This window comes from Meleagris gallopavo, chromosome 14, assembly GCF_000146605.3.
Source record: "Meleagris gallopavo isolate NT-WF06-2002-E0010 breed Aviagen turkey brand Nicholas breeding stock chromosome 14, Turkey_5.1, whole genome shotgun sequence".
NCBI classification, from domain to species: Eukaryota; Metazoa; Chordata; class Aves; order Galliformes; family Phasianidae; genus Meleagris; species Meleagris gallopavo.
In genome coordinates, this window is record NC_015024.2 from 18,006,960 (window position 1) to 18,030,548 (window position 23,589).

At 43.4% G+C, this 23,589-nt stretch overlaps 1 long non-coding RNA gene across 5 annotated transcripts in view; it reads right to left on the bottom strand.

Annotated features, from left to right (window-relative positions):
* LOC104913205 overlaps nucleotides 1-23,589 on the bottom strand; it is a 51,001-nt gene that overhangs the window by 20,914 nt on the left and 6,498 nt on the right. For 3 of the 5 annotated variants that reach the window (XR_004161347.1, XR_004161346.1, XR_004161349.1), the window contains exon 3: nucleotides 18,006-18,073. This is a non-coding gene — a long non-coding RNA (uncharacterized LOC104913205). The other 2 variants (XR_004161350.1, XR_004161348.1) reach the window with 2 other exon arrangements.

The window sequence follows — 23,589 nt, forward strand, 5'->3', positions numbered from 1 at the left end:
GATGAACCAAAACATCACTGCAGAAATCAAAACGGCTTCTGATATGAGCACAAACCCCTGCACCTAAAGATCTCCAGCAGCACGTTATAAAGAGGCTGCAAGGTATCATACAATATTTATGAGCACGAGATATCTACTATAGATTAATTCATAAATCCCCCATCCATAATTTATAGTCTATTTACAGAGCAGAACAGTCATCACACAGCAACCACCACAAATGCATTCACTTAAACTTCAGGGCATTTGTAATGACTGCTCGGAAATAAGAAGGCCATAACAAAGCAGGCACAGTTGAGGACTGAAATGCACAGGAGTATAAAGAAAGGAAATGCATTTTTAAGGCAACTGATGTGCTATAAATTTTTAACGCTCTATAAAATCTTTCATTTATTTAGAAATATTTATATAGCATTAAGTGCATTATTCCAATTCAAAGTAAGAATTAGTCTTAACGTGTTTTATGGAGCACTTGGATTTTCTATCCTGAATTTTACCTCCATACTTAACCCAGCACAAATTATTGCCTAACAGATTATTCGTATCAAAGCACCACATCTTCACTTTCTCAAAAATCATCCCTGAACACAACTACTGTCTCCAGGGGATCATCCCAGGCATCCGTCCATTAGGATTTTAGGGCAGTGTGCAATAAATTGGATGATTAAAACCCAAACAGCTCAGTAATTCATGCATGTGCAATGCACACTCCCTGTATGTGGAAGTGCCTGAAGGCCCTGCTCAGTACGGGGTTCCTTCTCCTCCAGCAGCCGGCTGAAGGAAGGCACTTGGCCACAGGACACTTATACCAGACAGCACGTTCCCATCACAAAACTGACCTGTTAGAAAGCTGTGGTGTTACTGTGGCTCACAGGGCCTGGGTTACGCAAGGAGTTTGGGTTTCTGGTTCAGTTACTGTGATAACTGACAGGTACAGCTCAACACAGGGCCAGCAGCTCTCGTTACTCAGCTAAATGAGCTCCTTGGGACAATGTACATCATCCTCCCTTTGATGATGGATTTTGTTCATTAAATGTCTTCTCAATGACCCTTTGCATACACACAAAGATTTTAAATTGCTGTTTAATTTTAACAAGCTCTCAGAACGAGAGAGGAAGGTTTGGGGATTTTTTTTGTTTTTGTAGAAGTCCACATTCACCTCCCAGCCAGAGCCAAACCAATGAGTGTCAGAGATGGGACGCAGCTGTCCAGGAGTGCAGTTTGCCCTGTACACAAGATTGAACAGGGAAAGAAACAGCAGAGAAGTATATTACTGACAGTGGAATATGTCACACCTCCAGCACTGCTCCCCAGCAATCTGTCACCAAGCCATCAGTGCAGTGACAGCCGCCTGGTTCTGCTGGTGGCACTGCCACTCAGTGATGAGCTCTGTCGTTCACGTTGTTTTGGTAAGGAGCTACAGCTAATTAGTTATCTAAACCTTACTTATCTGTGGTTCAATCATCTCACCATCATCTCTGCCATGTCTGATACAGAACAACTGCTTGTGTTTGTAGTACTAGATCTGGGGAGGTAAATCCTCCAGTGTAGTGTTTTTCACTCTTCTAGTCATGTTTAATTGGCTGCCACAGACAAAGCTTATTTATGTATTTCAGCTTCTTTAGTCTCTGATCACTGTTCTGGTTTTCGTTAACACAACCCGTCACGTGAAGCACTGGGTTATTTAATAAGGTCAGTGAGACTTAGCACCAGAACCACGCTCACAGTCACAAATGAAATCACTGTGTTTTAGAAACTGGTTGAGCGTGAACTTGGACATGGAACGTGTTCCCGTGGTCTGTCTCACACAGTTGTGCAGATGGGAGCCTAAAAGAGTCAATCTGACACTGCTTAATGTATCAGAAGGACAAGCCTCCACCTACAAAATCTGCTGTTACGTGTGATACGCATTAATCTTTTAAAAGAACGAAATCCTTAAATGAAACAGGAAAACAAAACAGATAAGGAATGGCGTTCTGTTGACCGTACCTCGACCAATTGATGTCAGTTATGATTATTCCCATGCCCCATGAAACCAGCCCTCCCTCACACAGGAAAAAGGGGACATTGATGGCAGGGACACCTCAGCACTGACACAGCTCAGGTTCCTGGACAAAGAACCGACAGCCTTACCGCACATCCAGTGAAAGTCTGTTATGTCCAATGCTGCTTCTGAACACAAGCCTCACAGCTATCAGAGAGCAACAAGAGAAAAGTCATTTTTCATTATTCTTTCAAGATGCTGCTGAGATAAAGCTATTAAACTGAGTGCCTGATATATGCAAAAGGTTGAACCATTCCACACGCACTTCTTGTGCTGCCTCTGCAATGAACAAAGGTCACTGATGACAACAGGAGGCAGAAATTGGGCTATTTTCTTTGGAGAGGTTGGAGTACATCTGCCGACTCACTTCAAGCCATGTTCATTACCTAACAGGAATATTCTGGCCCTTGATAAAGCTGTTCTGTCTTGGCTTGAAAAATGATCTCTCTAAACCCACCTTATTGTTACTCCAATGGGCTGACTTAATAAGAAATCCACTTGAGCTCTCATTTCCCAATTCACTGTTGGTGACTTTGGAGAAAAAAATTTCCCACCCATCACAGAGGCTTTCCCCTAGATACTGGGGGAGCTTAATGCTAATCTACAGAACATGTGTTAAGAGAAAGTCAGTGTGTCAACTGAAAATATTCCGTGTCCAGACGTGCTTCAAGTTCAAGGTACAGGGTAATTTCTCCAAAAGCTCTATGCTCCCAGGACTCACCGGCAAAAGTACACACAAGACTTTGGATCAAAGGAGGATATTCAGAAGCCAGACTGGTATTCACGAAAGGAGAAGCAAAGCATTTGGCACATGCAGGTAATTGAACTGCAAGCAGACCTGCTGGGGGTGCAGTGGGCTGTGTGCCACTTACCCTGGGAACTGGTAGCATCCACCTTTCCAAAGCTGCTGGCACCAACCAGCAACTGCTACCACCAACCCATGCATCTTAGTAATCGCCTGTGTACTCATGAGAACTGCACCACAGTGTTCATCTTCAAGAAGAACTGACTGAGGGAAATGAGTAATAAAATGCAAGAATGTTTAATTGGCATATTGGTAGCAGAAGGGCATAAATTGCCAACTATAATACACCAGATAAATAAGCATTGCTAGCTAGCTGAGGACTGAAGCGTTATCGTGCATTTCACATGGAGTTTTTAATTATTCAGAAAGCAAATGAATTATTTCCAAGCTTGCATTTCCTTGTTTCATGTTGTCCTTGTGGCTTTTAAATATGTTTCCAAAGTCTTTTTAAATCCAAGCACTCAGAATCCAGCTTTTCTGTTCCTCTATGACAGCATAGAGCTGGGAACAGAAATCGTTGTCTCACTTTCAAGATCTGCAAGACTCGAGTCATACTTGTAAAATCTAAAAATGTCAAGCCTTCAGCAACACAACCAATACCTTTCCATAGGAAGAGCCTGTTGCTGTCAATGTCAGTCGTATCAACCGATTTAAATATAGTATATTTAGCATTAGCATTTTTTAGCTCCTCAACTCAAGCAAGAGGTTAGCCAAATTTAGATCTCAACAACCACCATGTGGTTTGGATCAATTTAATTACTTTTTATTTTTTTTAATCTACCAAGACCTTGAGTGAGAAAGACCAATCAGTATGCGTAGCTCTGCTTGTGAGACAGATAGTACCCACACTCTTCCTGACCCGTAATCTATCCTAGTTGCTTCTTCCAGTTCCATTTATAAAAACTATCTTTAGCTGGAGCAAATTTCAGAATACAAGTAAAATCAAAAATGCAATCTCCAATGTTACCAAATATAATGACTTGTTTAATTACCCTTGAAACAAGACCTTGTGAAGATCCAACAAACTTTAAAGCGCTGCGTCACCAAATTAACAACCACAGAGATTGCTTGCAACACCCAGGTACAACAATCTGATCGTCAGGACACCAGAGCAAGGTGAGGACTTGGCCGTTAACTGGGTGGCAGATGGTAAAGAAACTTCAGCTTTTCTGCTGTCATGCTTTCCATCAGGGAAGGAGCCTTGCTAAGAGGGGAGCTTCCCAAAATACGGCATTCAGTCTATTCAGCTCATCTGCTGGATGGCAGAGACAGAGCACAATAATTGCCATTATGGCACTGACTCCTGTGACACAAACATGCATTTCAAGAGAAAATACTTCCAACAGAGCTATGGAACATCCATCAAGCAGTAACTACTTCCCTTTTGATCATTCTACGTTTCATTTTGCTTAAATGGCCTAAATTAAGTCGATATAGAAATACCAATGATGAGTTCGAGTGCTCATTTACTGAAAGAAAAAAAAAAAGTTAATCAGAACACTAAACAAAACATTCGCACCTCTCACCAGGTTTTAATTCCACACAAGTATTCCTCACACACACTTAGATGAGCCTCCCCAGCCATCTCTAGCACAACGTAGATGCTGACAGACCCTTGACTATAGTGGCAAAAAAAAAAAGCACAATAATTACTTTTCACCTTTGTTAAGATAGTTTTCCCATATTTGTGAAGCACTTAACACAGTGTAAAATGATAGCATTGCAGAATTCTCAATTACAACACATACCAGCATCTGCCCACCATTCCATCAGGCATGTGCACTCTCCATTGTTTCACAGCACCACTGAATCCCCTGAGATGGAAGGAGGAATGCCCTGCAGTAACAAAACACAGAGCAAAACCCATCCTGAGCTCCAAACGGTGGCTCAAGAAACAGTACCTAACCCACCATAACTGTAAAACCCACACGGTACCACACCAAACATCCTCCCAAGGACCTGTGGCAGAACTCAAGGGGCTGTTTGTCCCTGAGCCCAGCAGGAGTAGAATTTGTTTTGTTAAACTGTGATGCTGGAAAAGAACCACGGTTTTTAGGAAGCCGGGACACCTCTCACTCACCTCTTCATGCATTTGCAGATCTCATGCATTACACGGTGATAAAACCTCACGTAATCGAGGGAGTTGCTCTGAATTCATGGATTGACTGAAAGAATTCTGTTTTCAAATCTTCATTAGGAATGAGAACTGTTTCTCTTACAGCTCCTCTTCCAGAGTTACTTCATTTAACAAACAAAATACCTCCCATGGACTTTTTCTCCCCAAGTTCACATAATGCTTTTCTTATAGGGGAAGCTATGGAGGGAATTACTTTTCTCTGGACAAAACCAATCCCTAGAAATTTTTTTTATTAATTTGCAGCTTGATGCATAAAAAGGGAGCTTGAGAAATCACCAGAAGTGGTAAATAAATGATTCATGTGGGTTGGTTTTGCATGAATAAATTATTCGTTCCTTCTCTGTGCTTCATTTGAGAGAAGAATGCAAAATTAATGCTATTCTATGCAAATAGAAAACCTTTTATACAATTCTGACATAATTATAGGTGTTTGTAAAGAAACACATACTTGCTTTTGGAAGCAAAAAGTCTTGGTAGCATATTAGTGTCACGGAATGGAAGATTCAAACAATAAAGGACGTCATCTGAGGATGTTCAGCAGAGAGACTTACAGAGTTTTAGCATTTCTCTCTTCCTAAACTGCTTTCTTCCTACTGGGAGGTGAATGATCAGTACCCAAAACACCACATCCCTACAGCCAATGCTTTGTCACAGCCTGCAGTGCAAAGGAGACTGCTGCCCATCATGCGAAGACACGTGTCCAGAAGGTTTTCATTAATGCCAATAAAACTGATGGCATTTAAACAATCTTGTAGCCAAGGAAACAGAGGAGCAGCTGACAAGTGCCATGCCAGCTTCCTGCTCCGGAGGCAGCTGGATGAAGCAGCACAGCCCAGTCAGACCACAGGTAAAGGCAGAATTTACCCTCAGGACATCAGGCCTCCATCAGAAGGGTCCCAGCTGACTTACAAGGAGCACACTGCTAAGTCATCTTTGGGATCCCAGCCGAGCTTACAGCACAGCAGCTGCTTTCTAGCACCCGCTGCCCATGGGAATGGATGCTCCCATCCAGCAGCTTTCATAACTGATTTAAATGGGATTTTATACCACAGGCAACAAAAAAGAGAATTAATTTAGATTTCTCAGCTTTTCAACCAACTGCTCACCACTAAGAAATCCTGTTAACAGGATTTCATCAGAATAGCTGTCCAAAATTTTGGAAAAAAACATCCTTCACAAGTTTCAGAACTTGAAGAACATGTAAGAACGAAGAAATTATCAAGCTGGAAATTACTCGTTTGTGAATATGAAGGTACAGAACAGTTCAAACCTGAAGAGTGCATTGAATCTGAAATCCTAGCAAAGAAGAAATAAATGTTACACCATACAGCTAGTGAGAATTACAGAATTTGTGCTGTCAACTACAATATTCTCCACAGCAGTATTTCTTCAGACATACTGAAGTAAAACACGAAGCCCTTCAAGAACATTACTTAATGCCTTCTTTTAGATAATTCAGAATGAATAAAATTAGCATTTCCCACTCGATCAGTAAAGAGTGTTTCAGGTAAGCTCACACAGCACTTTGGCATATTAGCAAGTATTTTCCCCAGGACAGTTCTGCTGTCACCCTGTCCCTAAGAATATCCACCTCTGTTCATGATGGACACCACTGGGAGGATTCAGTGCATGCATGCATCCACCTGAGGGCTTGAGCAGTGCTCTACAGCAGAGCTCAGGGCTGCCCCCAGCCCACTGCTCAGACACAGCCTCTCCTGCAGCACAGTCCTTGCTCACTGCCCTGCTGCATGGCATCACATACCAGCCAGCACCCCCACACGACCGAGTGGCTTTGTCTCTTCTAATTACTACACATGGCCAAGGACCTAACAATTATCAATCTTCTTGTCAATTGCAAATTTAGACAGCTGTATCTCATGGTATGCAGATCGCTGCATAGCAACCCCAACACCGTTCCCAGCAGCGATTCCTCTGGGACAACAGTCTCTATATGTCTACGTTGAAGATGGAATTCCATCTTCAACATCTGATGCCTATTTAATTCCAATTGATAGAAGCTAGTTATTTCAGAGGTCTGTTCATATGGCAATGGGATACTTCTCAAGCTCCAGCCATCCATTGCCCAGTCTTGTCTCTGGGGGCTTCCTCAGCACTAGGAAACACCCACAGGAGCAGGCAGCTAAGTTGCCCTGTGGGTCTCCTCCAACTTGGAATATTCTATGTAGACCACAGAACCACAGAGGTTTGAAAAGACCTCCAAGATCTCCAAGCCCAGCCCACCCCTACCATATCCCCTGCCCACATCCCTCAGGGCCACATCTCCAGGTTGCTTGAACACCTTCAGGGAAGGTGACCCCACCACCCCCTGAGCAGCCCGTACCAGCACCTGACAACTCTTTGGAGAAGATGCTGTTCCTAATATCTCACCTGAACCTCCCTTGGTGCAAAGTGTGGCCATCCCCTCTCATCCTATTGCCGTTATCCAGGAGCAGAGGCTGATCTCCTCCTTGCCACAACCTCTGCTCAGGCAGCTGTAGAGAGAGAGATGAGGTCTCCCCTGAGCTCCTCTTCTCCAGACTGAAGCACTCCAGCCTCCTCAGCTGCTCCCCGTTAGACCAGTGCTCCAGACCCTGCACAGGTCCACTGTCCCCTACCCTTAGATGTTACACACTGTGTGGTGACAAGTGAGCCAGAGGTAAAACAAGCAGAGCACACTGGTGTTGCACTCCTAGCTTCAATGCCCTTGGTAGGAATCAGAGGGAACTGCTCCAAACATTTTGTTTCTGTATACAATGTGGCTGCTAAAATTCAAAACAGACAATTTAGTGGGTGGATCTGTAATTAAATTATTATGGCTCGTATCTAATTAAAACAGATTTCAAGGCGCATTTCAAGCTGTGGCTGGATGTCAGTCTGAAGTTGTCTCGCACAGCTTGGCAGCAATCAGACTGAAGGAGGGCAGAGGAGGCAGCATCCAAGACTAAGGAAAGGAGGATCTAAAATAAAAACGTTCTGGAATGGCTGCCTCCCACTTTGAACCCAGCTCTTCACTACTGCCATGACACCATCCCACACCACAGATTTCTCCAACAGGCATTGAGATTCCCAGGAAGGAATAATAAACAACTACAAGGGTACAAATCACGGCTGCGGCTCAGTTCTATACATAGTTCAGCAGAAGCAGATGAATATGTCCTTCCAATTTATCAGAAAACTGTTTCACGGAGGGGACATAATTACAAGTCAGACGATACAGAAACACATAGCCTAGCAAGACACACCAGAGAAATGATGGTCCTAAAATAATAAAACACACTGACACAGAGCACCCAGCATGGCTGTTGGCATCTCACTGCCAGTAAGGAAGTCAGGACAGGGCAGGGTGTGATGTGCCAGCACAGGACAGATCCCCTCGGTCCTCTGAATGCAATCTTGAAGGTAACCACACACTTCTGCTGCTCTGCACCACGTCTTGCAGCTCTAAATGGGAAACTAAAAAAAGAAAAGCAAACTTCAAGTGAGAACTCTGTGTTCCACAAAGATTTGGGGTCAATGACTGAATAGCAGTAGTTTTTTCATATTATCACAAAATATGCATTTGAACTTAAGAAGTATTCAAAAGTCAGATGTCAATAGAACTGCTGTTTGGACAACTGGTTCTGATGAGTTGGCCCTTACCAACATACTGCTCTGAGATGTTGATTAGTCTGCTATTGACCCAAGCCTCTCAAATAACCAGGGAAAAAACGCAGGGCCCGACTCAGGCAAGCGAGCACTGAAATCAGCCTTGCTGATGATAAGGTCTCTAGGTGCATCCTGGTAACTTTGGTGTCACATGCTCACATACGATGCAGCGCGGTGTTATTCCACACAAAACTCTCAAGGACAAAGCCAGGACCACTCCTCTGTTCCTTTACTCCCCAAAGCAAACATTCAATTTCTTCCACAAAATTCAAAATGCTTTTATCACCTTTGTTGGAGCCTCTTTGGATATTTTCTTCATCTTGTATATCGAAGTGGGAGATAAACATTTTACTCATCAATCGCTGTCTGCCTCATAAATCCTTACTATAGATCGGCTGGGCCTAATATTCGCATCACATTACATGTCCCCTCTGGGTTCTATTGAATTACTGTATATGTTTTATTGTCTGCTGGATCCCCTGCAGAATGTGCACATAGCCGAACACAGCAACTCTCACATAGAACAAGCACACATCCATGCACACAGCACTAGTTGGGTTGTGAGATGTCCCTGCCCCTCACCAAGTACCTCATCTCTTTTTCCTGCACTTCTCCATATGCACCTCCATTCCTCTGAACTGCCATTGCACACAACAGCCCTGTTCACTGCAGAATAGCTACACACACCTGCTATTACAGACCTCGAACCAAGGGCTCTGACTGTCGCCGCTGCAAAGTAATTAAGCTGGTGAAGCCATCAGTGACTTGAAGTGCTCTTTCATTAACAAAGAGAATGCAATTATTTTTCTGCCACCTTCCCTTACTGCATTAGTCTGACGCACAGGAGCTGGTTTCTCAGACAGCTCTCTGCCCCTTGGACCTGGATATCCTCCTCCACACAGCTCTGCCCACTGCAGCAGGGAGATGAGCAAGACCATGCAGACTGATACAGATGAAATTACAAAGTAACTAACGATACTAATTAAAGAAAAATTGGCCAGTGGTTTATTTCACAGTATCATTAAGGCTGGAATGACCGCTAAGTTCATCTGGACCAGCCACCAACCCACACATGCAACCATTCTTGACTGCGTCACATATCCACCTTTCTCTTCAACACCTCCGTGGATGGTGACTCCACCACCTCCCTGAGATTTGCAGATTTGCTCTAATAAGCAGAGGCACAGACAGAGAGACGGAAACGCAAATTAACATAGTTGTCATTAAAAAAGAAGGTACCACTTCCCTTGACTTCCAGAGACCTCGGAGCAGCCTGCAGTACCCGGCAGAGCACACAAAGCCGCCTCTCACAGAACCACTCAGTCCTTGCTGCTCACCCACCCCTTCTGAAGCTGTGTTTAAAATATTCTCATGCTTTCCAGTAATAAATGCTTACAAGTTCTACTGCTGTTATTGGCATAGCTATTATCTTCCACTGTGCAGCACGACACGCTTCATAATTTCATGAGCCTATCATTAGGGTATTAGGTACTTTTTTTTTTTTTCTTCACTAGAAGATAATAGAATAGGACTGGCAGTCCAGAACGTGACTGCCCCATAAGACAGCTACGATCAAGATGTAACAGCTCAGACAGGGACACCACCTAGATGGGACTGGTCTGTAACTGGGACAGCCAGAAACAAAGACCAAACTGAAACAAGCATGTGTGATTTCTGACATTTATAAATGCCAAGCCACAGCATCCTTGTATATTGTCAGTACTGAGTTTGCTGAAAGCCTTACAAGAGGTGTAACAGCAGCATAGAACAGAAATATAAGTAATTAGATTAGACGGTGAAATCCATTTGAGATTAATTGGTAAGTAATCGACCTGACCAAGTTTATGATCCTTGAACTAAAAGCAATACAAAGGTACAATGTCAACAATTAAGTTGCAACAGCTGATGAGCAAACCCCTCTGCAGTGCAAACAAAACCCTCTTTTCTTTTGCTGGAGGCAAAGGCAGCATTAGACAATTTGGAAAGTGACAAGTGCACTTTCTCTTGAATGGTTCTAAAACATTAAATCAAATAACCTCTTTGCACCTGGTGTAACCTTTGGTAATTGTTGGGAGAAAAACAATGTGATGCTCTTCTACTGGAGTGTAGCATGTATTATAGCTTACACTGGGACGCTGGAGCAGCAGGAAGAACATTGTGCAGGAGAATGTGTGTTTACTTTCAAATGCATAAAAACTATATTAAAACTAACAGATGGGAAAAGAACAACTTACAGAAAAATGATAACAAAGCATTTCCCCCACATTGCTTCTTCTTTTTTTTTTTTTTTTAAATACAGGACTTAAATTATATGAATTAGAAACTGATCCATTCTAATACAAATAGAAGGGAAAGCTTAACTCAGCTCTTGGGTCAAACTTGCAATTTCCAATATAGAAATTAAATTCTCCCCCACTTAGACACACTGATTTAGGAAATCTCCTACTCTCTTGTTTTCAGTTTCCTAGGCTTTGTTTCAATTAAATGTCAACAAACATCAGGCACAGCAGCACTTGAATAATGATTAACCCCTGTTATACCACAGCAGTGTAAGGCAATCTGTTCATCCACGTTCAAGAACAGAAGATGCTGCAGTCCTCGAGTTCAATGGAGTTATGCTGCCTTAGAGTTACTCAGGATCTGTGTCCTAGCATCAGACTTGCAATTTCTTGTAATTACTGACTTGGGGACAAAGAATCTCAAATCTGAAAGAAGCCATTAGAAATTATACAGTGGACGTCTTCCATCTGTGCTTTAAGAGCCCCACCTGCACTTCCCTTACCCAATGCTGAGCAAGGAACCCCTCTGAGTTCTTCTGAGAACTAAGCCAGGCCCTGGAGAAGGTCTGCCCAAGCATTTCCAGGGCAGATTTACACATCTGCCCCATTACTGCTCTGACAGATGCAGGAATTGCATACTTACTCCTCCCCAATGCCCCAGTTTCCCTCTCCAACTCCCAAGCTGTCTGAACAAAACACTAACTCATCAAGCTGATAAGCAATTCTTTAAGATCACTATGGCATTCAATTGTTTGTTGATCCCTCTTTTTCTAGATGCTCCCCAGCCCATTTCTCCTCTGCGCTGTGATGTCTCACCAGGAGCTGCACTTACTTCTTTTAAACCATTTGATTACTTCATTGCCATCTCATTTGACATCTCCCTGATCTGAGCAAAAGCACAGCTAGTGGTTTGATTTGATCTGGAAAAAAAAGGTGGTTTTTTTTGTTTGTTTTGTTTTGTTTTTTCTTATTTTTCCCTAAATAAGATATATATGGGGAAATTTATCAGGAAAAAAACCTCGTTTTCTTTACTAGTATTCAGGTCTTCCGCACCCTCCCACACTGAAAACCCTCAACCTTCACAGCACACTGCGTGAATAACTTGGAGAACGATTTCTTCTCATTTCTCTCTTCCCTCAGTGGTTATAGGAAAACGGACTGAGACACTCCTATGCCTTGTCATGGGAGACCATGAGAAGGAACAAAAATTCAAAATGCTTAACACAGGGAAAACCAGAGTCCACTAAAGGCAAGAAATCTCAGAGAGGAATGAGGAAAACACATCTTATAGCATCCATGTCCCCAGCACACGTCTAGTAAAGTAATGCAGTCGATGTGTAGGGCTTGATGGGAGCAGAGTCAACAGCAGAAAGAGCAGAGTTACATTTCAATTTGAGGAGATTAAAACAAACACACCATCCGTGCACATAACGGTCTGCACCGTGCATGCTGAGGCACTTCAGTGTACATATTCATAAGGAAGATCTGCTGTGAAACTACCAGCATGTCTTCATACCACAGAAATTCCTACTGAATTCTGAACAAGACAACTTAGAATTCAGCTAAACTCGTGCTGATGTCTGACGTACCAGCAAGCCATAGAAAAAAAAGGCTTTAATTGCTGTGCGTGGTACAGTTTTATGACAGAGGGAAACAAACCCCCATCAACTCTGACTGATGCCTCTGAAAACTGCATTAGCTTTGTTTGCAATCATCACATCAAAATAGATTTGGATGTTCCCATTCAGATCAGCCCCATAATTAAATGCTCAGAAAACATCTCCTGCCTACAGCACCGTTTTGAAATCATCTCTTCATTTTGCATTAGGAAGTCCTACTCATTTTGAAACATACAGTATTTGTCTCCCATAAAAACAGTGCTTTCTCCATCTTCTTTACAGTAGCCCAGGAATGACAAAACAACACCTCTCCTGAAATCCTGCACTGCCTTGCAGGAATTCACTACTTAAATACAAAGTCTGTGCTCTCCATACACAGCACAGTTTTGGAGCTGCTGTAACTTGCAGAAAGCCATTTCCAGTCCCAGCAACCAACAACTCCACTTGCTCTCTTCCATGCTGAAATTTGAGCAGCAGGCAGTGGGAAAGATGCACGAAGGTCACCAGTATGACTGGGTGCAGACGTCACGATTTCACAGGTTGTCAATTCATCACCAGAACTCCTCGTGGAGCCACTCGGGGCCAAAGGAGCAGAGCTATCCTCCTCCCATAGCCTGCTCCTCTCACATCCCGGAGTCACACACAGACACTGAGAGCAAACTGGCTTATTCTCTACTTTCAGCAGATGCAGTTATGTTCAAAGATGCTGCCCCACCAGAGAAAACAACAGGTTCAGAACTAACAGAGGCGGCCTTGTGTCAGCCTGTTCTGGCTGATCCCAGCAAAGGAGGAAGGGCAGCACCAGTTTTGCCTTCTTGTTAATTTTTTTTAATTAGCTAATAGTGAAAGAGAAAGATGCATCTGTCAGAGTCACAACACAGCACTTGGCCTGTAACCCGCATTTCTAACTTGGGAGCAAGCACACCCATGATGGGAGCTGCTCAGTAGTTTCACCCCACCGTTTAGAAGCTTCTGGTATTCAAGAAATATTGAGCTGAAAATGACTGCCGTGACACAGAAGCAACAATCTGAGATCACCCTGGTCAGTTGCCTGCCTGCACTCCACTGCCTACTGACAGTAATGAGACCACAGTGAGGACATTTCTCTGCTCCAGACAGAAGACAAGCACTGACCGACGGCCTCTTTGCCTTCACACTGATTGGGGCTAGCCTAGCTAGCTCACACCATTATTGGCTCATACTAAGGAGACTTAAATTAAATGTCACTTAGTTACAGAAAGAATAAAAGCAAAAAGAGATTGAGGAAAAATAGGACCTTCTGTTGCATCAATTGGATTCACACATGGCCACAAATGTGGGAGATCCCTTATCCACAGGTGGGATCCCAGTGATCAGATTCCATCTGAGGGACCAATAGGGCAGGTTTGTGGGCCCAAACCCTGCAATTAATCACTTGAAAACTACGCTTTTTTTTTTTTTTTTAAAGAACTCAACAATATTTTTGTTTAGCACAAGCAAACAAGTAATTACAGCCTGGCCAGTACTATTGCTCTGTTCAAAGTGTAAAAGAATACACAGGCTTCCCAATGGCTCCGTGGCACATCCCACTCACGTTCTGTTACGTGGCTGTGCTGCTCACAGAAACCTTCCAGGACCAGGACAGGAAAGGCGTTGGGCAGATCATCTGCTGCTGTGTACAAGTGCAGGACTTCACAGAGTCATAGAATGGCCGGGGTTGAAAAGGACCACAAAGATCATCCAGCTTTAACCCTCCTGCTATGTACAGGTCACCAACCAGCAGCCCAGGCTGCCCAGAGCCACATCCAGCCTGGTCTTGAATGCCTTCAGTGACAGGGCATCCAAAACCTCCTTGGGCAACCTGTTCCAGTGACTTGCAGAAAAACATGCTGAGTTTATCAATCCAGCAGCACTCAAACCTCAGAAGCTGCACACAGAAGTATAAAATGACTGTTATGTGGAATTACCACTGCTATTAACTGAATCCACATACAACAACTTATTACTACTGATTGGAATCAGAGCAGATGAGGTTATCAGTCTCCTTTCTGCAACGGCAGTACTTTGAGCCAACTTGTAGTGGCCCAAATGGAAAAAGAACATAATTGCAATCAAATAGAGCAAAACCCCAAAATGGTGCAACAGAGAGCCTCTCCTGTTGTGTGGCATTCTGGAACACGAGAGATGCTCCTAGCACAGGTTGGCACCAAGATGAGCTATTTCTCTCAGCTCTTCTTTGCTTGCTGTGAAAAATAATGATCTGTTGATCTTGGTTTGTCATTCAAACTGTGTACCCACTAAGTCAGCATCTGTCTCCTTAGCAGATCTTTTTTGATGTTTGCCAACTGTCAGAACAGAAGAGAAACAATAACTCCAAAAAAAAAAAAAAAAAACCTCCCAGAAATGCTTTTAAAATGACATTTGTCAAGAAGCCCTGACAATAACACCCATACTAATTTCAGTACTCGTCCACAACGATACCATGACCATGTTCATGTCCACATAAAGAAAAACCAGAAATGTATACTGACCTCCCAGAGCTGGTAACAGCAGTCAGTAATGAAACAGGCGCAGGGTGAGGGCTGTGTGCTGCTGCTCAGCAGATGAAATCGGTTCATAGAAAAAAATTAACAGAACCATTGGTGCTTCCAGAATGCAAAGGCCTTTTTTTACATTTTGGAAAGCAGAGTCTAAGGCGTCTACAAAAGAGTCTTCTTCACAAACCAAGGGACAGCCTGCACACTTGGAGAACTAAGGTTGATTCCCACAATTACACTCCATTTTCCCATCCAAACTCACTCCTAGCTTAATTAATGCAGGCCATTAAGCACTGAAAGCAAAGAGATTGTTGCTATTAATCGGTCAGCATCAGAAATCTCTTCAAGTAGGCTTTTAATTTTACACTGAACTCTTTCAGTGCCTTCTCTCCAAAGTTTGCAATCCCAAATGAAAGGCTCCCAGCTGAGGATCACAATGCCTGTCCGTGCCAAAGGAAACCTGCAGCAGTTGGCCAAAGCTGTACGAGAAAGTAGAAGCAGGCTCCAGTGCCACACATACAGCAGGGGACACGACACCAGACTTAGAGCACCAGCTGACGTGTGTGTTTGGATGGAGACAGAAAAGTTTGGGGAGCAATTGATTTGGGAGAAGTTGCTAAAAGTTGTAAGATGAGCCCACAAGTGATGTCAGTGTGGGCTTCCTCGTGCTTTTCTGTCCTGTGTCTGGCCTATCCGTAGCGGCACGTCAATGCACGTTAATAGGTTCTGCGCGGTGCAGCTGGAGAGGGGAAGGAGCCAGGAAATCTGTCCTCTCCTGGGCAGGCCCTGGCTCTCCAACAAAGCAGAGCAGGGGCTGGCGAGGCTGTGAATTGGCCCTCTGTGCCCAGCTGCCCTCACACACACACTCACACATTCACTCGGCCGCCAGCTACTGCAGCAGCACCAGAGAAAAGTGAAGGGAAGCTTTTATGCTCTTTGCAGTTCAGCCAGTGCCCTGAAAGAGGCAGACAGCACTCCTGATCCCCAAACATGGCTTCTGTGCGCAGGGCAGAGATGAATAGCTCAGGAAGCACTTCCACAGTCCAGGCCTGAAAACCACAGCCTCTGCCAGCACCGCCAGCAACGATCTCCAGTCCGAAACATCTCTCCCTTGAGCAGAAATCCCAGTCCACTGGCAGCCTTGGTTAGCTGTGCAGGATCATTAAAACCATCCTAAAGACACTGACCGCGCTTATTTAGTGTGAACTCTCAGTTCTGGTGAGAAAATGAAGGTACCTGCTTTGGGAGCAGGTTTATCCCCATCCAGAGGCTGGACAGCCTCCCCACCATCCATCCTTTCCAGCCACCGCTGTGTCCCAGCAGGAGCAGAGGAGCACACAGAACCTGCTCATTGATCAGAGACCTTTGGCTGCTTATGGAGGTGCAGAGGGCAGAACGGCACATGGTGCCCTACAGCTCTTGCTTCACGGAAAGCCTAGGGTAGAACAGCCTTAAATGCATAAAACCAGTCCTCTGTGCCTTGTAACCTGGTCCTGGAGAGAGGTGCTTCCATGCTAGGCAGGAAGGTTGTGGTTACAAAGGTGAAGGAGTGGGAAGAAAGAAATTATGCAGTTGTAAGAAAACAGAGGGATTTGCCAGCACTGACTCTCCCTTATACTTTGCCACTACAATAAATAAGGTTTTGTTAGACAGAAACACCACCTCTGCAAGTTCTTTGCTTCTAGATGACCCACAATCAGACATACAAGCACTCGTGTAAGTGCTATTTACAAGCACTGCCACGCTTGTCAAAAGATGAATTTGCATGCTCCAGACACATAATACTGGTAACAAAAAGATTAGACATCCTTGTCAAAAGAGAAGAATGAGTAACTACTGACTCCAGCGGCCGCTGATCCCAGAGAACATAACTAACTCGAACAGAATCCACATACGTGAGCACTGGGCACTGAAGAAAATGAATGTACACATGGCCAGCACAAGACCCTGACCTACCCTGGCTGACTTCTGTGTGTCACACTGTGACACACGGGTACCAATTGTATTTTCCAGAACCAGATTTAAATTTATCACCACGTGAGGTCCTAAGGGTAATGAGGAATGAAGTAATAGCTGCTGATAATGCTAAGACACCCATCGCTACTAGTCATTAAGCCTTACTTTTCCAACCTTTTCAGAGATTCCACTGGTAACTGCTGCTGCCCTGAGCTTGCTGATGGCTTTTCTTCCCTTTGGCTGTTCTGAGTATTTCTTTTTGGAGCAAAAGTTTTCATATGCTTGGAGTGTTATTATTTACAGCAATCAATATTGCCACAGAAAGTAAATGGTTACCTCAGATTTACTCACTGACAAGAAAACTGAAGCAAATTCAACATTTTGGGTTACGCAGACATTTTGAACGCCTTACTCTAAATATAAGCTGAATGATGTAATTTCTCAGCAATGAAGTATTTATGTGACCAGCTGAGAAGGCATCTCTCCATTATTTCTGACTCCCACTGACTGGAGGATGTGCATAACATTGGCATGAAGGAGAAAGCATGTCCAGCACACAGCACTGTTAGTATGGTTATGGACAAGGATGCCTAGCAAAGCATCCAAAAGCATTCTGGAGCCCAGAAAGCCCTGCGTACAGCTCCTGCCTTCTTCTCCTCTTACTTTAAGAGCACTGGATCCACTTTCATCTTCTAATGACTGGTCAAACTTCTGTTCCATGACATCACAACTCATTCCTCAGACCATAATTCTGTCACAGCATGGATTTATCACTGCAGTGTCAAATAATAGCACACGTATTTATGTAGTATCTACTGACATTTCAGGAAATACTTATTTTCTTACATAAAAATTATTTATTAATCATTTTACCTCTGGCTGGTCGGCCTCCTCCCAGCCAGCGCATACCTTCTTGAAAACTCTTTTTAATGCTACACTGAGAATCACTGCCCACACTGCTGGCATCCCCAGGACTTTGCTGGTAATACATCTGGTTAACTCACGTGAAGTAAGAAGTTCTCCTGAGAAGTATTTGTCGTGATGATATCACAATGACAATCTTTAAATTCACCTGGAAAAACAACACATGCATATTTAATACATTATGAATTCAATTCATTACTGCATATTAATGCTTTTCTTTCTCTAACAAATGAGTAGCCTCAAGAAATCAGTGAGACTTTCTATTTAACGTTAAGATCACCTTTACCTCGATGAATCAGATCTAAATGTTTCCTCATCAGACAGACACAGAATACACGCAATAGACTAAATGGTGGAGAAAAAAATGAAAAGTTTTATTCACACCTCAAGCATTATTTACTACATTACACACTGTTCCTATTGCACTTAGTGCAATAGGGTGCTGGCTCCAGCTGGGATTCTGAGACAGTGCAGCTTGAAGTGAAGAAGCAAAACCAGGGAAAAAACAGTCTGAAGTGGTGAGAAACAAGTCCTGTTTCTCAGTCATCACTGTGGCAGCAAGGAAGTTAATAAAGCTGCCAATAAAACTGGCAGCCACACACACACACACACACACACACACCGACCTGTTATTAAAGGAGCAGAGAACACCAACTTTGCTATAGAATTTTTGAAAGCTCCAAAATAGTCCCTGATAAAGTTACATATTTGCTATATAATTGCATTAGAAAGCCCTGGAGAAAGGTCTTACTTTTGTGCCATCCTCTATTATGTCCTTAAATAGCCTGTCACAGATTTTGCAGCTGTATTCGGCTCTCCAAGACTTTTCCAAAAGGTTGTCCAGAACTGGAAACTTCTACACACATAAAATAAGGACAGCAGACTCACATGAGTGACCCCCATCAGTTAAAGCCTGTGAGAAGTTCCCTGGCAGCAGTCAGTTACACATTTCCAATGAGTGCTCTCCATCAAACACATGCACCAGTGGGCTGATGGCTGCTGGCACAGCTGCTCTGTGGCAGCTGGGCAGAATGAGGGATTTTTTTTTCTAAATATATAATTTAAAGGAGTCATGGCAACAGTACGAATGTTTGGGGTATTTTCTTTTATTTGTTTTCTTCTGCTGGTATTTGTCTTGTCACATCAGGACTTGCATTTTAGGCTCTAGCTTTCAGAAAACAAACTTGTATGGAATGACCTTCTAGCTTTCTGCCTGCAGAGGACCTAGCAAGTTGCAGGCGTATCCCTTTATTTATGAAGCATACCAACCATTACACACGTTAGGATCAATACAGAGAGCCACTTCTTGCCTATTTCAGAACCCTCTGCCTATCCAAGCACTCCAGAGATGAGGGAGAATAAAATGCAGCAGCCACTGACTGTACCAAACACTGTAAGTAACCACATGCTCTGAAGATACCAACTTGGGGGATGTGCTTAACGAGGAGCAGCACATCCTGGCTGTCAGCAGGAGATGGTTCTCCCCAGTCACTGACGTGCTTTATTTTGAGTGCGGGTTCATAGTCCCAGCAGGAGATGGACACAGACAGGGACAGGTGGTGGGACTGCACCCTGCAATGCGGCTGCTCAAGGAGGTTGGGCTCAGCCAACACACCTACAGATAGGACTTGTGCTTCCTGCACTTAGGGTGCATTTGGTGGGGAACCAAAGGACAACCAGGAGCTGCTGAGTATTAACAGAGCCTGGGAGTGAGCACATGGCAGCTCTCAGCTCCATCCTTCCAACCAGCCCCACTGCTCTGCAACACCAACACAGGTTCACTACCACACACTGATTTGTACTGCTTCTAAAGCGAGCAGCCAAGGTCACAGCATTTCTTTATTCATGCAATTCTGACTTCTCAGACAAGCAAGGCCCAATAAACGCATTTTTCCAGCATCCCGCTTCAAGCAGCCCCAAGGCATACAGCAGTGAACAGAAATTTGCCTAATTAAAGACCACTTTCTGAAAAATTTAGCCCTTGCTGCCTTGCTCAAGGTCGTACACTGAGTGGCTGCAGAACAAACAGCTCTGCGAAGCTGCAGCAGCACGAGGAGCACAAACCTCACGTAAGGGCAGCACCAGCCCTGGTGCTCAGTGCTGTCAGAACAAGGTTTTGTTTTCAAGCAAAGCTGAGTGAGGAAGCAAAAGGAAATGGCAATGGAACATGATTTTGTAATGGCTATTTTTGTTCTTAATTAGACCATTTTCTAAGAAAAAGGTTGATTGGGAGTACGCAGCAAAATTGTTTCTAAATCTAATTCTTGTGGTTCTGCTGGATTGCTTGTTTGGATTCTAACGTTAAATCAGCGGACTGCAAGTTTTCCTGAGGCATATTATTCATATTAAGCATGCAGTGCCCAAAACATCTGAAACACATCCAAATTTATTTTTCTTAAGTCATACTGAACAATGGTCAAATCAGCACTGCCAACTGGTAAACAGGGAGAACGTTACCAGTATTCTCATGATTTTATAGTTTGTAACTCCTATTTGATTTAAAAATGAAAAAATAGAAGTGAATGAATTATTTCGCTATTACATTTTCTTCAAAAGCATTAAGGCACTACTGAAAATTCCTCTTTTTTTCATGTTAAAATATGCTTCTTAACAGTGCTTCACCCCAAATACCAAACATACTACCGTTTCTCTGCTTATTTCCTACCTCGGTTTTCTGAATCCATCACTCAGAATGGATTCTGCAGTGATCCAGAATCACTCAGCATGAAACAACTGGTCTAGCAAACGCCAAATCTTACATTATCATGGTGCTCTGTTTAAACAGTTCTTCTGACATTTAACATACACTATGAACCCATACTCAAAATAAAGCATGTCAGTGACAGGGGAGTACTGGATAAGGTGAAGGATTTCAGCATGGTAGGAAAAAATGTTCTGAACACAATGGGCAGGTCATGGCCACTGGAAAAAAAATAAAATCAATATTGTTTCTTTAAGTTATCTGGGAATTGAAATAAAATCCACTTTGGTGTTGGTTACTGATTTAATTGATATTAATAGCCCTGTGGGCTCAGTCTTTACTATACACTAAAGCCTGCTAGAATCATCATGTAGTCATCAAGGATTTGCTTCTAATTTACACTTACGCTCAAAAAGAATTTGCATGTTCTGCTGTCCTTAGGAATACTGATGCAAGGAAGGAACGTAGTAACAAACAATATCTGTTCAGCATGCATCCATGCCAAGACTGCCACAGCAAGGCCACGTGTTGCATGAAATCTGTCATTATTGCAATTAAACCCACGGAATGACCTCCAACAGCCATCAGGTGTAAGGAACTAGCTTGATTTCTGGAAGTGAGAGTCCGTTTTGTGCTCCCACTCAAAATCCTGCTGACAGTAACCCCACATCCTACCTGCAGGATCACCAGTCAGTGAGCGTGCCCCGTACACAACAGAGCACATACGTTGCCTCAGTCAGGATAATTCAGTGCTAGGAAAATCAGCGGGAGCAATGATTGAACAAGTTGTTCTACGTTTTGGTTACCTCATCTACAGTCTTTTCTTCACAGAGCATGAAATTTTAACAAAGGGATGAACTGAAGATTTATGAATCCAATACTTCTACTGAAAATATTCGGCTCTTCATCTGCAGATTCAATCAGTCTCTGCAAACTTAAAGTAAGCAAATAGTCACAGCAATAAGCAGTCTCAATTCTACTATGATTTCCTGGAATCAATGAGCTACAATGCAAACGTTTGCCCACCAGCATGAGAAGCAGCAGCCCTGCCTGCACTGCTGGTGATGATGACTAATAGAGACCTGCCATGGGAACGGAGAGCACGGAATGGGAATGACTGCCACGCAGCCTTGTTCCATTTGTTTCCATTTTCAAGTAATAACACAATATAAAATTCTGTATTGTTGTTAGCTGCCAGAACAGGTGGTGTAAGGAGAAAAATAATTTAAGAGCTGATTGCTGTGAAAGCATGCTCCCAATCTGTAGCATTCTTCACTTTGTTCTAATGGAACGTGGAATTAGCTGACTGAGTCAACTGTGCTGCTTTGTCACTGGTATTTCCTGCTACATACCACATGTAGAGCAAGGTGATCCTGACACTTGGGTTTGTCACAACAAACCCTGATGACGGGGCTGAACCACACTTCCGAACATGCCCAAAATTCTTGTTTTGGATTCCTGCCTTTCCAGCTCCACACAGCTCCTTCTCACAAGACCACCTAGCAGTGATATTTGAAAAACGTGTGCAGGCAAGGTAATGTTCATTTGGAAGCATATTTTCCATGAGGTTGAGTAGGCAACTCAAAGGCATTTTTAAATTCTTTGTTCTCATGCATCTTCATTCATTGGAACAGGTTGCCCAAGGAGGTTGTGGATGCCCCATCCCTGGAGGCATTCAAGGCCAGGCTGGATGTGACTCTGGGCAGCTGGTTGATGACCCTGCACACAGCAGGGGGTTGGAACCAGATGATCATTGTGGTCCTTTTCAACTCAGGCCATTCTATGATTCTGTGATGGGACATCCACAACCTCTCTGTGCAGTCTGTGTAGGAGTACATCAATAGAGTCACCTAACACAAATTCTTTCAAGAACAACCACATTCCCTACTCCCTGCTTGAGTAACTACACACAGCCAGCTGTCAGCACCACTTTCAATTCCCATTACATTGGGGTTTCTTCCTGGACCATGACTTGACATCATAATTCTCATTGTTCACTGCTCATAATACACTGCACAGAGCTACTTGGCTCTTGATTAGTACTACTGAATTTCAACAGTTTTATTCTTAACAAGAAGCTCTGGATGTCACAAAATAACGATAATTGGTTTTGTAGGGCACTGGGTCTGAAGGCCTCATGGCTACAGCCTGGGAATGGAACCTGGGCAGTGCTCTGAGCTCACCACTGCTCACATCCCTGCGTGCAGCCACAGTGCTGTCACAAAACAGCACCAAATCAAAGTCTGAGCTTTCATCCTCCCCACCATGGCACCAATTAAACTTTCCTTGCCAAAGCACAGCAGTGGTAACATTTGCAGCAAAGACATACGGGTCAGACACAAGAGAATCAGAACCAGGAACAACTGTTAGAGGGGAAAAAAAAAAAAAAAAGAAAGAAAAAAAATTAAAACACCTAATTGTTGCAAAGAAATACACAACAGCAAACAAGCTGCAAAAAGTATTTTTTATGCCTACAGCCACAGGGGACAAGCCAACGGCTATATAGATGCCAAATAAAATAAATTGGGGCCCTAAAATTAGATGGAGACAGATTTTGCACATATACACAGCAATTCAGCATTCAGATGAATTTATTGCAAAGAATACAAGGCATGTCATGTTTGTCACTGCGCCTCATTTCCTGCTTCCATCTGCTTAGACCCTGCTGAAGTCTGCTGTTGTACATTACACTACCTCTTCTCTCTGGATCTATCTGGTTCTTACCATAAATGTGAGCAATGGAAAGGCCAGCGTTAGGCCTGGTGCCTCTGTTTTGTACACAGAGACCCAGTGCCTTTTCTGCAGTACTGCAGGATCTAGAGACAAGCAAAACGAGCAAAGTCGAAATAAAAATAAAGCAGAAAAAAAACTACTCCACAATCTGCTCCAAAGGCTGTTCCATGCTATCAAAGCTGCGGCACTTCTCAGCAGCAAAACCCAAATAAAATCTACAATCAACCTCA